We start from the raw sequence: 17,353 nt of genomic DNA on the forward strand, positions 1-17,353 counted from the left end.
GTATTGAGGAGGGCACCTTTTGGGATGAGCACTGGGTGTTGTATGGAAACCAATTTGACAATAAATTTCATATATTTAAAAAAAAAAAAGAAAAACATCACAAGGAAAATTAGAAAATGCTTTAAGATGGATAGAGGCAAAATCACGAGTTACCAGAACTTACAGGATACAGCTAGAGCAGTTACAGCTTAAAGGAAAGTGATAGCTATAGGTGCCTAATTTAGAAAAGAAGAAAGAATGAAGAATCCAAAAAGGAAATTTAAAAATTCCATTTATAATAGTATTAAAAAGAATAAACTATTTAGGACTAAACTTAATCAAGGAGGCCAAAGGTTTATACACTGAAAACTGTAAGATGTTGCTGGCAGAAATTAAACAAGACAAAAATAAATGGAAATACATTCTGTGTTCATGGACTGGAAGACTTAATATTATAAGTGACAATGCTACCCAAAATGATCTACGCATTCAATGCTATCCCTATCAAAATCCCAATGACATTTTTTTGCAGAAATATAAAAACGCATTCTGAAATTCATACGGAATCTCATGCAACTCTAAATAGCAAAAATAATTTTGAAAAAGAATAAAGTTAGAGAAGAAAAACATAGGAGTAAATCTTTGTATCTTGGGCTGGGCAGTAGTGTCTTAGATAAAATACCAAGAGCAGAAGTGACAAAAGAAACATACAAATTTCGTCTTATTCCAGGGAAAAACTTTTGTGCTGCAAACATAAAAATACCATCAAGAAAGTTAAAAGTACACAGAGTGGGAGAAAATATTTGTAAATCATATATCTGATAAGAGATTTATATCCAGGATATATATATATATATATATATATATATATACACATACATAAATAAAATATATAAATAAAATATATAAATAATTCTTATATAAATATAAATATATTTATTTATATTATACATAAATTTATTATTTATAAATTTATTTATATAAATAAATTTAAATTATTTATAAATATATAATATATAAATAAATATATAAATTATTTATATATTATATAAATTATATAATTTATATATTATATAATTTATATAATATATAAATATATAAATTATTCTTATATAAATATAAAAATAAAATATATAAATAAATATGTAAAAATAAAAAATATATAAAATAAATATATAAATATGTGTGTATATATATACACACACACACAAGCCTTAGAACTCAATAATAAAAACACAGCCCAAATAAAAAACTAGGGAAAAGATTTGAATAAATATTTCTCCAAAGAGGCTCTATAAGTGGCCAAAAAACACATCTAAATTTGGTCAGCATCATTAGTCATTAGAAAAATGCAAATCAAGGGGCACCTGGGTGGCTCAGTCGGTTAAGCGTCCGACTTCAGCTCACGTCATGATCTCATGGGTTCGTCAGTTCGAGCCCCTCATCGGGCTCTGTGCTGACAGCTTGGAGGCTGGAGCCTGCTTCTAATTCTGTCTCCCTCTCTTTCTGCCCCTCCCCTGCTCACATTGTCTCTCTCTGTCTCTCAAAAATAAATACATGCAAAAAAAAATTTTTAAAGAAAAATGCAGATCAAAATCACAGAGATACCATTTCACACCCACTAGCATGGCTCTAATAAAAAATATAGACACAAAAAAGTGTTGGTAAGGATCTGGAGAAGTTGGAACCCTAATACATTCCTGGTAGGACAGTAAAATGGTGCAACCAATTTGGAAAACAGTTTGGCAGTTTTTCAAAATGTTAAACATAGAATTGCCCCATGTTCCAGCAATTCCATTCCTATGCATTTATCTAAGAGAAATGAAAGCAAACATCCACGCAAAGACTTGTACACAAATATGCAAAGCAACTTCATTTACAATAGTCAAAACCTGTGAACAACTCAAATGCCCATCAGCAGTCAAGAGGATAAACTGTGGCATATCCACACAATGGAATACTTCCCACAACAAATGAATGAATTATTGATACATACAACATGGACAAATCTCAAAATAATTATGGCTAGTGACAGGAGCCAGTCACAAAGATGACATGATGTACAATCCCACTTATAGGAAATAACCAGAATTAACAAGTCTGTAAAAACAGAAGGTAGGGTGGGGTTGAGGGTATGTTTTTGGATGTGTAATAGGGAATGCTAGTAAGATTTCTTTTGGGGGGAAAACATCCTCAAAGTAGACTGTGGTGATGGTTGTAGAACTTGATGAGTTTATTTAAAAAAATCCAATTGTCTACTTTAAATGGGTAATTTGTATGGTATGTAAATTATACCTCAATAAATATTTTAAAAGGTGGGGAGGTATAAGTGACAGCAGCTGCATTAAATGCCTTCCATTTGATGGCAGAGACATGAAATGGCTTTGTGTTCTGGGAGTGGAACCAGTCAACTGGCCAGCATTTCTTGAACATCTCTGTCACGTGTGGAACTCAAACAGTGCTGTAAAATACCGAAGTTGTGTTCCTTGTCCTCACAGGAGGAGCTTGTTTTTAAACAAGGGTTTGATTAGGAAATTTATCACCACAATTTAAGATTTTGAAGATTCAGAGAGGGTTAGCATAGTCATAAACAGGCATCTCAAAAGAGGAAAATGTTTGCACTGGGCCTTTAGAGATAGGTTGGCTTTGGGTAGATGGTGGGGGTTTAGAGAATTGTTTTCAAGTGCTCCTTCCTTGTACAACCCTCACAGGTGCCTTCTGAGGCAACTCACATGCTGTTGGGCAGCTCTAATTGCTGGAAAGTCTTTCCTTGTGTTAAGTAGAATCTTTCTCCTGCTGATAATACTGCCTTACCATTTATAATGCAGTTATTATTGCAAGACTGTGCTGAGCCTCAGAAATAGTATCTCAAGTAATTCTTCCCATATGGGATAGGTGATGCCATTATCTTCCTCATCATTATATTATTTTCCAGATGAAAAAAATCTGGCCCTTCAGTATTACATGAGCTGCCCACAATCACAGTCCCAGATCTCTTCTCCTCATGTGCACCTGTAGTACTGTCACTAGTGGATGTTCTTTCTTTCCTCTAATCCACACAGAACACGTCTAATTTCTCTTCCACGTGATAGTTAATAAAGGTAAAGATCTTTATCTTTTTCCTGCCTTTTAAGCCATTTTCCCCCCCTTGGAGTTAAACAAACTCAGTTGCTTAATCATTCTTTATTTAGCATGGTTTTGAGCTTCTTTCCCATCTTATTCACCATTCTGTGATCAAATCTGTCAGTCTTTTACTGAAGCATGGGCCTCAGAACTGAGATTAGTCTATTATGGCCTGACTAGCCCAGGAGCATATGGTACTGACCTCATTCTTCTCCTGTACTAGCTGTGTTTTTGATGCATCCTAACATAACCTTAGCTCTTTGGGCAGCCACATTCCTTTGTGGATTAAAATCTCTGCCAAGTTAGGTCCAGGGACCTGAATAGGGAAACCTTTTTAGAGCTGAATAAAAACACTGGGCCTGCTGTAGGATCTGGATGAGGTTTGGACCCACCAACAGCAGGATGGCCTCATTCCACCTAGAACCAGCCTTATACACAAAGAGGTGGCCATTCACATGGTACTCAATAAAATAACTCCTACTGTCTCTCTTCCTAGAGCCACATTATTCTGGTGTCTGATACTTTTATTCTAGAATCCATTTCCCTGCTTTTTCAGCTTCTAGTGACTGCCTAGATTCCTTGGCCTATGGCCTGCTCTACCTTCATAAGCATCACTTCATCTATGCTTTTAGCATCATATGGTCTCCTCTGATCCTCCTTCATCCCCTTGAGAAGGTCCATGATGATTACAGTGGTCCCACCTGGATAATCCAAGGTGGTCTTCCCATCTCAACATCCTGAATATAATCAAATCTTCAATCACCTTGCCATAAAAGGTGACATTCACAGGTCCTGAATATTAGGAAATGAATGCCATGGGTGTTATTATTCAGCCTACACAGAGTTTTGTTGGAGAGGATGATGTGATAAACTGTCTAATTCATGATTTAGAAAGACCGGTCTGGCAACAGAGTGGGAAGAATAAGGCTGGAGGCCTGAGAAGTACTTTGGAAGCTGCCAGTAATGAGAGCATACAACTGGATCAGTGGCAATGGGACAGAGAAGAGGATATATCTAGAGCACTCAGGAGATATAACCCACAGGACTTGGAGCCAGCTAGGATGTGGGATGAATGAGAGAAGAGGTCTAGAAGGGCTCACTCAGGGTTTCTGCACTCATCAGATGGGCTGATGATGGTATCAGATGGCTGATTGGTGAGTAGGGAGTACAGAAGGGGCAGAGAGAGATGGTTTGTTTGGAACCTGACTTTGAGGTGTCTATGAGGTAAGCAATGAGACCTGGTAGGCAGTTAGGTCTGTGGGTCTGGAGAGGAAGGTGGTGACAGCCGCTTGGTGTGCTGAGCACACAGACAGCACTTGAAGCCACAGTAGACCAGATGCCCCAGGACTGTCTAGAATTAGAGCATAGAAGCTGCCTGAGGGAGTGGGGGCAGGGACAATGGCTTCCACAGTTAGGGAGAAATATGAGTGTGGGAGGAAGCCAGAGAGGCAGAGGGAGCACCGGCAGAGTATGTTCTGTGTTGGAACAGAAAGTTGATGCATTTGCACTCAAACAGAGCCCTTCCTCCCCGGAGGAATGGCCACTTCTTATCAAGTGAAACCCTGCAGGAAAAGGGTAGAAATGGTTCTGTGTTTTGCTTGTTAACCTTGAGGGCCAGAGGCTCTGGCTGGGAACTGGGTTGGTTCTTGGACATTAGGTGCACGCACACATAGAAGGAGCTCAGTGAGTCCCTCTCACTGGAACTAGTCATGGCTAAGAGGACCTGTTTTGCTCTCAGGCTTGCCCTGGAAACAACTGAAAAGCTCTATTATTTGCCTTTCTGGGCACATTCACTGAAGAGGCTCAAAGTTTTGGTGCAATGCAGAAGTCTCCTGCCTCTGAGAACAATATTCATCCTCTTCTGTCATTCCACTACAAGGGCACAGTGGAGAAATACTTCTGCAGGAGAGATCACTGGCCTTAGAGACCGTTTCTTCTATATGTGTTGCTGCCTTTCCTTTGTTCATGTTCCTTCCCAGCCCTGGGAAGAAAGAGGAGATAAGAGGATGGGACAGGTGAATGTTGGCAAAATGTGTAAGGACAGGCCTAATGGAAGAGGTGAGACTTAACATGTCCCCTGGGAATAGGATAGGCCTTTTGGTAGAACTGGATAGTCAAGAAGGGGTATATTTCAGATGGAGGGATGGGCATGTTAAGATGGAAAAGCAGAAGTGGGCACGAAGTGTAGAGGGGTGGGCCCAGAGATTGATTCAGCCAGAGGGCGTATATCTCCTGGCCATGAGCTGCTGTGACACTGACCTAGAGAGGAAGCAGAAAAGGGGCTCTCTGACCTTGCTCCTTCCTCTAGTACAGAGCATTGCTTCATGTTTGAATGGTCCTTATTTTCCTGCATCCATTCCCAGGTAAGCCTTTCAGAATTGCGTGTATTGAGGTGAGCGAAAGAAAATTAAACAAGCTCCCAAAGTCATGGCAGTCAGGGTTAGTTCCAAGATGGAAACTGAGGGGGAGGGAACTATTTGAGTGCTACTTACGTGTGCAGTGTCTAAATACAGGTTGTCATTTGGGGCACCTGGATGGCTGAATCTTAAGCGATCAACTTCAGCTCAGGTCATGATCTCGTGGTCCGTGGGTTTGAGCCCCATGTCAGGCTCTGTGCTGACAGCTCGGAGCCTGGAGCCTGCTTCAGATTCGGTGACTCCCTCTCTTTCTGCTCCTCTCCCACTTGTTCTCTGTCTCTGTCTCTCAAAAGTGAATAAATGTTAAAAAATTTTTAAAAATGCAGGTTGTCATTTAATTGTCAGCTTTCCTAGGACAAGTGCTGTCAGCCTTACTTTGTAAATAAGGAACAGAGATTCTGAGGAGGAAGTACCAGGTCCTAGGTAACACTGTAGTAAGCATTAGGATAGGGGTGGGGGTTTCCTAGAAGCAGGTCTGCAGCCGTGGAATGTCAAAGGAAGAGCAACTCCAAAGACATTACCATATAATAGTCACTTCAGTTTACTGACCGAAGACCTTGGTTCATAAAGAGGCCCAAGGGACCCAGCCTGCGGATGAGAGAGCTGTGGTGTGGGTCAGCTGTCTGAGCTCTACACTGGCCTTGGACAAGGGACTTTTCTAAACCTCAGCTTCCTATACTCAGAGCTTTGAAATCCCCACTAATGTGCAGATACTTTGAGAAGTCTTTAAGAAAAAACTCAATTTAACCTTAAGGCATTTTCCATAATTACCTAATTGTCAATCTCATCATTTGTTTTCCACATCCTATGGACCCTGCCTCAGGATATGCTTCATGCCAGCAATCTGGGAAACTCAGGTCTACTCCCCCAGATCCTGGGAAGACCCTCCAACTTCTTGTTAGAAATCAAAGAAGTTGGGACCACCTGGATGACTCAGTTGGTTAAGCATCCGACTTCGACTCAGATCATGATCTTGCAGTCTGTGAGTTTGAGCCCCACATCGGGCTCTGTGCTGACAGCTCAGAACCTGGAACCTGCTTTAAATTCTGTGTCTCCCTCTCTCTCTTCCCCCTCCCCCCACTCATGCTCTGTCTCTCTTTGTCTCTCAAAAACTAATAAACTTAAAAAAAAAAATCAAACAACTTGACTCACTCCCTTACAGTTCTCCCACCACTGGAGCAAGAAAAAGGGAGAGACCTTATCTCCCTGGCTTTGATGTTAATTCTTCCTTCACAACCCACAAAACATGTTGGGCATAGCAACTGGTGAAATGTGGTTTCAGATCTTGGTGCATCACCTGTCAGCTGTTCACCTTAGGTGAGTACTTAACCTGGCAGAGCACAAACTGCATATCTGTAAAATTGAGCGATGGTGTCTTGCAAGGCTGCTCTGCTAGGCAGTGCACCTAGCGGGAAGGGAACTGCTATTCTTTTCTCTGGAGGGAATAGGCTTAGCTTTCTAAAAATGACTTCAAGCTTATTTCAAGTTGTTTACCTTGTTGGTAACGGTTAATGGGTCTTTCTTTGCTGATTATCAAAATGCAGAGCCTAGGCTTCAGGGAGAAGCTGGGGCGGGTATGTGGAGAAATGCCAGCCTTGTACCAGGCACACCCCAGTTTGTAAGCCTTGCTTTCAAAGACTTCTGCAGTCTAGAACTTGCCCTAGAAGCTAAAAATGGTTTTGTACTAAAACTAGGAGTGTGTGATTGACAGCAGATGAAATTTTGAAATTGAGATTGTCTTAGGAAACCTGGCACTATTGACCTCTGTACCCACAAGCTCCTCTGTCCTAAAGCAAAACCCCTCTTGTTCCCCCACCCAAGCCTCTTGTCAGCAGAAATTACTCAGAGTTTGGCTCCTCCTATTTCCCAGCTTTCCTCTTTGAGCTACTTTGAGCTGAATTATACCAATTGTGTGTCCCTTCCCCATGACCACTGGGTACAGTTGCAGTCTTACTGCTGGAAAACTCTTTTGTCTAATGTTTGCAGTGTTCTTAAAGGGGTTTCTAAAGGAGTCACTGAGAAAGGAGACTGTCTTTCTGCCAGTTCCTTACAAGAGGGAAGAATTTCCCTGTTGTTTTGGGATTATGGATTACAAGAAGATACAAAGGAGTAGAGGAGGAAGAATGGGCTGGGATATCAGTGCCATATGTGTAAAATGGGAGCACCAGTACCTCACAGGGCCATGGTGCAATTTGATGGGATGGGGTCAGGCCTTCATGGTAGCCCACCTTCAAAGAGCAGGGGCCACCTCTGTTAGGCTGCCCAGGAGCACCTCCTGGCCTGCAGCTGTGCAACAAATGTTGCTGGTACCATGTCCATATACTCACCCATTGCCACTCATCCACACACTCAGTGTTAGCTTGTAGAACATGCTTTTAAAGGCTCCAAAGACTGCAAAGCTCCAAGTCTGACAACTAATACAGGGCTAACTGTGGACACTAATTTTCTTTTATTGCCTTTCTTAATCTTCAGAGGGATGGGCACACACAGGCTTGGAGCCAAACTGCCTGGGTTTAAATCCTGACTCACCACTTCCTAGCTTATGTGACCACGACCTAGTTACTTGATTTCTCTCTCTGTGCCCCATTTTCATCTTCTGTAAAATGAGGATATAGTACCTACCTCATATGGCCGTCATGAGACTCGTGTAAGGTATAGGTTCAATAAATATTATTGTCATTTCTCTAATTTTATGAAAGAAGAAAAGAAGACTCAGAGATTGACACTATTACCATAGCTACTCGTGGCAGAACTAACTAGGACATGTGTCTGATTCAGTTATAGTCCTCCCTAGTATGCCAGCTCTTTCATGGTCAAAGAAATGAATCCCAACTGGTAGGAGATCAAAAACCATATAGAGTAACACTGGGAAGTGTGTGTGTGACAGCAGGTGGGTAAGAGTGCTCCGGGGGTGCAATTTGGTTCAGTGGTACACAGCCTTGGATTTCCAGGAAATAACTCCCAGGTTCCCTGGATAACCTGCATTGATCAAGGCCCTTTGCAATGAAATGACAACTATTTTGGGTTCCTTACTGCCCCCTGGTGGTAACAGATCACATGGGGCTCTTTCCCTAACAGATGAAAGCAGGAGGCTATTTTGAAATTGGCTTTCCAGATTAATGAAGAATTTTGAACTTTTTGTTTCTCTGTTTTAGCCTTCCTGGCACCTTTGGCCCAACAGCATAAATTAGTTCCTGTTTTTTTCCCTTTATGAATTAATGAATAGCTTACTAACTGTTTGACCCCAGCAAGCTACCAGCCTTTTAGGGATCTCCCCATCTGTAAAACCAGCATCTCAGTCTCACTCAGACACCCCATGATCAATTCCATTCTGTTCGTTTTTATTTTCAGCAAACCACAAGGTGGCAGTACAAGAGTGGGTTCCCCTGTTTTCTCCCCAAGTGGTGGGAGAAAGAGGAATTGTTGTGCATGCAGCATAGAGCTAAAAGTTAGTCTTCTACCCCAGGTCATGGCTACCCAGGACATGGTTAGGCTCAACACTCAGGCATGAGTCCTCAGTGTGATTTGCCTCTGTGTGTGCCTTCTCTTTCTTTTATGGCAAATAGAGACAAAATTTGCTCAAACTTCCTTAAAGGGCACCCTGAGGATTCACAGTAGCTAGTGAGTAGGGATAAGATTTTTTAAATAATTAAGTTAAATTTGGGGAGGGGGAAAGTTATTATGGATTCACATACAAGTTATAAGAAATAATACAGAGGGCTTCCATGTACTTTTCACCCAATTTTCTCCCAATGACAGCATCTTGTAAAACTAAAGCACAATATCACAACCAGGGTGTTGACATTGATACTATCAAGACATGTAGTACTTCCATTACTACAGGGATCTCTCCTGTTGCTTTTTTTATAGCCACACCATGCCCCCTCTTTAACCAATGACAGCTACTAATCTGTTCTCCATCTCTATAATTTTGTCATTTCAAGAATATTATAGTGCTCACTTCGGCAGCACATATACTAAAATTGGAATGATCAGAGATTAGCATGTGCAAAAATGATACATAAATTCCTGAAGTGCTCCATATTTTTTAAAAAAGAATATTATATATGTTGCCATTTGTAACAACATGGATGGAGCTAGAGAGTATTATGCCAAGTGAAATAAGTCAGTAAAAGAAAGGCAAATATCATATGATTTCATTCATATGTGGAATTTAAGAAACAAAAGCAAAGAGAAGGGGGGGGGGCAAACCAAGAAACAAACTGTTAACTATAGAGGACAAACTGATGGTTACCAGAGGGGAGTTGGGGGGGGGGCATGTGTTAAATAGGAGATGGGGATTAAGGAGTGCACTCATGATAAGCACTAGGGGTTGTAAGGAAGTGTTGAATCACTCACTATATTGTATACCTGAAACTAATATTACACTGTATGTTAATTAACTGGAATTTAAATAAAAACTTAAAAAATTAAAGAATATTATATAAATAGATTCATACAGTATGTAACACTTAGGTTTGGATTTTTTTCTCTTAGCATAATTCTCTGCAGATTCATCCAAGCTGTGTATATACCAATGGCTGTTGTTCCATTGGATGGATGTACCAGTTTGTGTAACTATTTACTTGTTGAAGGACATCTGGGCCATTTCTAGTTTTGATCTATTATGAATATTAAGCTATTTTGAATTTGAGCTATTATGAATAAAGTTGCTATGGGCATGCATTACAGGTTTTTGTATAAAGGTAAGTTTTACTTTCTCTGGGATAAAGGCCCAGAAGTGCAATTGCTGGATTGTATGGTAGTTTGTGTTTTTTGATGAATGGTTCCATTTCCTCTAAGTTGTCAAATTTATATATATAGAATTATTTGTAGTATTCTTATCCTTTTGATACTGGCAGGGTCTCCTGTTTCATTTCTGATATCAATAATTTGTACCTTCTTTTTTCTTTGTCAGTCTGGCTAGAGCTTGGTCAATTTTACTGACTTTTTAAAGGACTAGCTCTTTCACTTTATTGATTTTTCTCTATTGTTTTTGTTTTCCACTTCATTGATTTCTGCTGTTTATTATTTATTTCCTTCTATCTTAGACTTATTATTATTATATTTATTATATTTATATATATTATTTATATTTTTATTATTATTATTATTATTTATTTCCTTCTGTTTTACACTTATTTTGCTCTTCTTGAACTAAGTTCTTGAGATGGAATTTAGGTTATAGATTGAGACTTATTTTTTCCCTAATGTGTGCATTTAGTGCTATAAATTTCCCTCTGAGCATGGCTTTAGCTGTGTCCCACCATTTTCTATATGTTGCATTTTCATTTTCATTTAGTTATTTTTTTTACATCTTCCTTGAAACTTATTCTTTGACCATGGATTATTTAGACATGTGTTCATTTGTTTCTAAGTCTTTGGATTGTTGTGTTCTTTCTATTACTGATGTCTGGTTTGATTTTGTTATGGTCAGACAACATATTCTATATGATTTCAGTTTCTTTTTAATGTACTGAGGTTTGTTCTATAGCCAGAATGTGATCTAACTTGATGTATGTTTTGTACACTCTAGAAAAGAACTGCTGTTGTTGGGAAAAGTATTCTGTAAATTTTTATCAGATTCTACTGGTTGATGGCATTGTAGAGCTTTTTGCGATCCTTGCTGATTTTCCATCTAGTTGTTCTATCAGTTGTTGACAGAGGGTTGAACTTTTCTACTATGTTGCATATCTGTATATTTATTCCTTCAGTTGTGTCAGTATTTGCTTCACATATTGTTCATTTGTGCATATACATTTAGGACTGCTATGTCTTCTTTTGGGATTGGCTCTTTAATCATTATGTAATGTCTCTTTCTGTCTCTGGTCATTTTCTTTCTTCTGAAGTCTAGTTTTTTTTTGTTATAATATAGTCTTTCTTGCTTTCTTCTTACCAGTGTTTGCATGATGTATCTTTTTCCATTTGTCTGTTTTCAACCTATCTTACAGGTGTATTTGGAGAAAATTTCTTGCAGACAGGAGGCATATGTATCATGCTTTTTAATCCACTCTGTCAATCTCTGTCTTTTTATTTCTATAATTAGATGATTTACATTTAATGTAAATATTGATATAGTAGGGCTAAGTCTTCCATCATTAAATTTTTTTCTGTTTGTCCTCCCCCTTTTCTCTATTTTCTTTTTCCACTCTTTCTATGAGTTACTTGGGCATTTGGGGGTTTAATTTTTTATATACTTAATCTTTTTTAGCAATTTTAGGTTTATGTAAAAACTGAACAGAAAGTACAGAGAGCTCACATATTTTTTCTTACCATCACTCACTGATTGTTTCTCTAGTTATTAACATCTTGAATTGATGTGGTACATTTGTTACATTGATGCACCGATAGTAACACATTATTATTAACTAAATTCTATATGTAATTAGGCTTCACTCCATGTGTTGTACAGTTTTGGGGCATTTTGAAACTTGCATAATATCATCTACTCACTATTACAATATTATACAACATAGTTTCACTGCCTGAAAAATCCCCTGTGCTCCACTTCTCTCCTACAACTGCTAACAACTACTGATCTTTTCATGTCTCTATAGCTTTGCTTTTTCCCGAATATCCCATAGTTGGAATCCTTTTATAACTGGCTTCTTTCACTTAGCAATATACATTTTTGTTTCCTCCATATCTTTTGTGACTTGATAGATCATATCTTTTTATCACTGAATAATATTCCTTTATCTTGATAAACTACATATGGTTTATCCATCTACCAGTTGTATAACATCTTGGCTTTCGGGTTTGGGAAATTTTGAATAAAGCCCCTTATAAACATTCATCTGCAGCTTTTTTTGGATATAACTTTTCAGATCGTTTGGATAAATACCACTGAGTGTAATTACCAGATTGTAAGATAAGAGTCTGTTTAGTTTTGCAGGAAACTGCCAAACTGCCTTCCAAAAGTAGCTGTACTATTTTGCGTCCCATTCAGGAATGAATGAGAGTTCCTGTTTTTCCACATCCTTGTCAACATTGGTGTTGTCAGTGTTTTGGATTTTAGCCATTCTGATAGATGTGTAGTGATATCTCATAGTTGTCATAAGTTGCAACTCTCTAATGACATATGTTGAGCATCTTTTCATCACATATCATCTGTATATCTTCTTGGTGAGGTATCCTTCAGATCTTTGTTCTACTTTTTAATCAGATTATTTGTTTTCTTATTGTTGATATCTCAGTGCTTTTTGTATATTTTGAATTTTAAGTCCTTTGCCAAGTATGTGTTTTGCAAATATTTTCTACCAGTCTATAGCTTGCTGTCTTATTCTCTTAATAGTGTTTTTTACAGAGCAGAAGTTTTTCAATTTAATGAAATCCAGCTCATCAGTTTCTTCTTTCCTTGATTGTGCTTTAAGTGTCATACCTAAAAACTCATTGCCAAACCCAGGGTGACCTAGATTTTGTCCTATGTTATCTTGTAGAAGTTTTATAATTTTGTATTTTACACTTGAGTCTATGACCCATTTTTAGTTTTTTTTTTTTTTTGTCAAAGATGGGAGGCCAATGTCTAGATTAATTTTTTGTGTGTATGAATGTCCAGTTATTCTAGAACTATTTCTACAACTATAGTCTATGGTGTTGACTTTTGCTCCTTTGTCAAAGATCAGGTGACTATATTTATGTGCGTTTATTTCTAAGCTGTCTATTCTGTTCCATTGACTGATCTATTTCTTTCTTTTTTTTTTTTTAACAAATACCACACTGTTTTAATTATTGTAGCTTTGAAGTAAATTAATACCGTAGATAAATACCTTAACTATATGGTCTTGAAAAGTAGCTATAATTTGAATAATAGCTATATGGTCTTAAAGTCGGGTAGTTTTGGGTCTCTGAATTTATTCCTCTTTAATATTGTGCTGGCTAATCCAGGTCTTTTGTCTTTCCATATGAACTTTAGACCCAGTTTATATACCTTTCCACATAAACTTTAGAATCAGAAACAATTTAGAATCAGAACACAAAGTAGCCTACTGGGATTTTTATTGGAATGGCATAGCATATATATATCAAGTTGGGAAGAACTTAATCTTAACAATACTGAGTTTTCTTTTTTTTTTTAATTTTTTAACGTTTATTTATTTTTGAGACAGAGAGAGACAGAGCATGAATGGAGGAGGGTCAGAGAGAGGGAGACACAGAATCTGAAACAAGCTCCAGGCTCTGAGCTTTCAGCACAGAGCCCGATGCGGGGCTCAAACTCACTGACCGCGAGATCATGACCTGAGCTGAAGTCAGCTGCTCAACCGACTGAGCCACCCAGGTGCCCCAACAATACTGAGTTTTCATATTCATGAATATGGACTATCTTTTCATTTATTTAGCTTTCTTTGATTTCTTTTATCAGAGCATTGTAGTTTTCCTCATTTAGATCTTGTACCTATTTTGTTAGATTTATACCTAAATTACATATAAATTTAGATAATTAATTAGGTACTAATGTAAGTGGTGTTCCTATTTTTTTTAATTTTAGAGAGTAAGAGTGTGTGTGTGAGTGGGGGAGAGGGGCAGAAGGAGATAGAGAATCTCAAGCAGGCTCCATGTTCAGCAGGGAACCTGATGCAGGGCCCCATCCCCTGACCAAAATCAAAAATCAGATGCTCAACTGACTGAGCCACCCAGGAGCCCCTGGTGGTTGTATTTTTAATAAAAATGCCAATTGCTTATTGCTGGTATATAGGAAAGCAATTGATGTTTACATATTACTTTGTATCCTGAAACTTGATATAATCGTTTATTAGGTCTAGGAGATGATGATGATGATGATGATGATGCTATTGATTACTGATTCTTTGGGATTTTTCTGTATACACAATTACATCATCTGTTGGCAAAGACAGTTTTATTTCTCCCTTCCCAGTGTGCATACATTTATTTCCTTTTCTCGTCTTATTGCATTAACGAGGACCTCTAGTACAATGTTGAATAGAAATGGTGAGAAGGAACATCCATGGCATTCCAATTCCTTAGCAGGGAAGCATTGTCTCTATGATGTTAGCTGTAGGTTTTTACATGTTCTTTATCAAGTTGAGGAAGATCTCCTATAATCCCATTTTTGAGAGTTATTTTTTTACCACGAATTGTATTAGATTTTATCAAATGCTTTTTCTTAATAATTAATATGGTCTAATTATCTTTTTTCTTTAGTCTTTTTATATAATGGATTGCATTTAGGATATTGAACCAGCCATGCATAACTAGATCTCACTTGGTGTGTCAATTACTAATAGAGGGGTGTTGAAATCTCCAACTATGTAATAATGGATTTTTCTCTTTCTCCTTGTCCTTCTATCAGTTTTTGCCTCAGACATTTTTATTCTGCTTTTAGATGCATTTAATTCTTTTAGTACATTGTTGGATTTAAGTTAATATTTTGTTGAAGATTTTTGTATCCATGTTCATGAAATATATTGATCTATGATTTTCTTTTCTTATAATATTATTTTGTCTGGTTTTAGTATTAGGTTAAAGCTGGTATAATCTGGTCAGAACAGAAATAAACAATATAGAATCTAAAAAACCTATAGAGCAGATCAATGAAACCAAGAGTTGGTTTTTTGAAAAAATAAACAAAATTGATAAACCTCTAGCCAGGCTTCTCAAAAAGAAAAGGAAGATGACCCAAATAGATAAAATCATGAATGAAAATGGAATTATTACAACCAACCCATCAGAAATACAAGCAATTATCAGGGAATACTATGAAAAATTATATGCCAACAAACTGGACAACCTGGAAGAAATAGACAAATTCCTAAGCACCCACACACTTCCAAAACTCAAACAGGAAGAAATAGAAAACTTGAACAGACCCATAACCAGGGAAGAAATTGAATCAGTTATCAAAAATTGCCCAACAAATAAGAGTCCAGGACCAGATGGCTTCCCTGGGGAATTCTATCAGCCATTTAAAGCAGAGATAATACCTGTCCTTCTCAAGCTGTTCCAAAAAATAGAAAGGGAAGGAAAACTTCTAGGCTCATTCTACGAAGCCAGCATTACTTTGATTCCCAAACCAGACAGAGACCCAGTAAAAAAAGAGAACTACAGGCCAATATCCCTGATGAATGTGGATGCAAAAATTCTCAACAAGATACTAGCAAATCGAATTCAATAGCATATAAAAAGTATTATTCACCATGATCAAATGGGATTCATTCCTGGGCTGCAGGGCTGGTTCAACATTCGCAAATCAATCAATGTGATACATCACATTAATAAAAGAAAAGATAAGAACCATATGATCCTGTCAATCGAGGCAGAAAAAGCATTTGACAAAATTCAGCAACATTTCTTAATAAAAACCCCCGAGAAAGTCGGGATAGAAGGAACATACTTAAACATCATAAAAGCCATTTATGAAAAGCCCACAGCTAATATCATCCTCAATGGGGAAAAACTGAGAGGTTTCCCCCTGAGATCAGGAACACGATGGGGATGTCCTGTCTCACCGCTGTTGTTTCACATAGTGTTGGAAGTGCTAGCATCAACAATCAGACAACAAAAGGAAATCAAAGGCATCAAAATTGGCAAAGATGAAGTCAAGCTTTCACTTTTTGCAGATGACATGATATTATACATGGAAAACCCAATAGACTCTACCAAAAGTCTGCTAGAACTGATACATGAATTCAGCAGTTGCAGGATACAAAATTAATGTACAGAAATCAGTTGCATTCTTATACACTAATAACGAAGCAACAGAAAGACAATAAAGAAACTGATCCCATTCACAACTGCACCAAGAATCATAAAATACCTAGGAATAAACCTAACCAAAGATGTAAAAGCATACAGACGTATGCTGAAAACTATAGAAAGCTTATGAAGGAAATTGAAGAAGATACAAAGAAATGGAACAACATTCTGTGCTCATGGATTGGAAGAATAAATATTGTTAAAATGTCAATATTACCCAAAGCAATCTACACATTCAATGCAATCCCAATCAAAATTGCATCAGCATTCTTCTCAAAGCTGGAACAAGGCTGGTATAATCTAATAAACTAGGAAGTATTCTCTCTGCTTCTATTTTATGGAAGAGATTGTAGAGAATTATTTCATAACTGTTTGGTATTGTTTTAATTTCTTTAATAAATATAAATCTGTTCAGGTTATTCATTCTTTTTCACCCTGTTTGATAGTGTTTTGTGATGCACAAAAGTTTTAAGTTTTGTTAGAAGTTCAACTTATTTTTTCTTTTGTTACCTGTGTGTTAGTGTCACATCTAAGTAATTATTGCCAAATCCATTGTCATGCCGCTTTCCTCCTATGTTTTCTTCTAAAAGTTTTATAGTTTTTTAGCTCCTACACTTAGGCCTTTTAGCCATTTTGAGTAATTTTGTAAGGTGGATATCCAGTTTCCCGAAACCCTTCATTGAAAAGACTCCTTTCTTGGCACCTTTGTCAAAAATCATTTGATCATTTATGTAAGAGTTTATCTCTGGGCTCCCATTTCTGTTTCATTGTTGTATATGTCTGTCTTTATGCCAGAACTATACTGTTGCTTACTGTAGCTTTGTAGTAAGTTTTGAAATCAGGAAGTATGAGACCTCCAACTTTGTTCTTTTTTCTCCAAGATTGTTTTGGCTATTTGGAATCCCTTGGTATTTCATAGGAATTTTAGGATATGTTTTTGTATTTCTTCAAAAAGAAGTCATTGGATTTTGATAGGAATTGCATTGAATCTGAAAATTGTTTTAGGTAGTATTGTCATCTTAGCAATATTAAGTCTTCTAGTCTGTGAACATGGGATGTCATTTATTGGCATCTTCTTTAATTTCTTTCAGCAATGTTACATAGTTTTCAGTCTTTCACCC

General features: G+C 37.5%; 1 protein-coding gene and 1 pseudogene across 4 annotated transcripts in view; both read left to right on the top strand.

Moving 5' to 3' along the window:
- The window catches only part of ARHGEF4 (Rho guanine nucleotide exchange factor 4), a 266,455-nt gene that overhangs the window by 17,514 nt on the left and 231,588 nt on the right, over nt 1-17,353 (top strand). The window lies entirely within an intron of this gene.
- On the top strand, nt 9,473-9,568 carry LOC121031157 (uncharacterized; annotated as a pseudogene).

The sequence above is a fragment of the Herpailurus yagouaroundi genome, unplaced genomic scaffold, assembly GCF_014898765.1.
Source record: "Herpailurus yagouaroundi ecotype Mexico unplaced genomic scaffold, PumYag 140, whole genome shotgun sequence".
Classification (NCBI taxonomy): Eukaryota; Metazoa; Chordata; class Mammalia; order Carnivora; family Felidae; genus Herpailurus; species Herpailurus yagouaroundi.